Below are 307 nucleotides of genomic sequence, written 5' to 3'. Positions count from 1 at the left end.
GTTTGGGGATGATTCAAGTATATTACATTTATTGTGCACTTTGTTTCAATTATTTTTATATCAGCTCCACCTCAGATCATCAGGCATTAGACCCCAGAGGTTTGGGACGCCTACTTTAAATGCATGAGCTCCTTTAGCCCTCACATCAATTTCATAAAATAGGTATTACTATTAGCACATGTTTCAGAGGAGGAAAGGGCTTCCCAGGTGGCTCAGCAGTAAACAATCCGTCTGCAATGCAGGAGACACAGGTTCGATCCCTGGGTTAGGAAGATCCCCTAGAGAAGGAAATGGCAACAATATTCTT

Source organism: Bison bison, unplaced genomic scaffold (genome assembly GCF_000754665.1).
Source record: "Bison bison bison isolate TAMUID 2011002044 unplaced genomic scaffold, Bison_UMD1.0 scf7180017861850, whole genome shotgun sequence".
Lineage (NCBI taxonomy): Eukaryota > Metazoa > Chordata > Mammalia > Artiodactyla > Bovidae > Bison > Bison bison.
Note: the sequence above shows the minus strand (reverse complement) of the source record.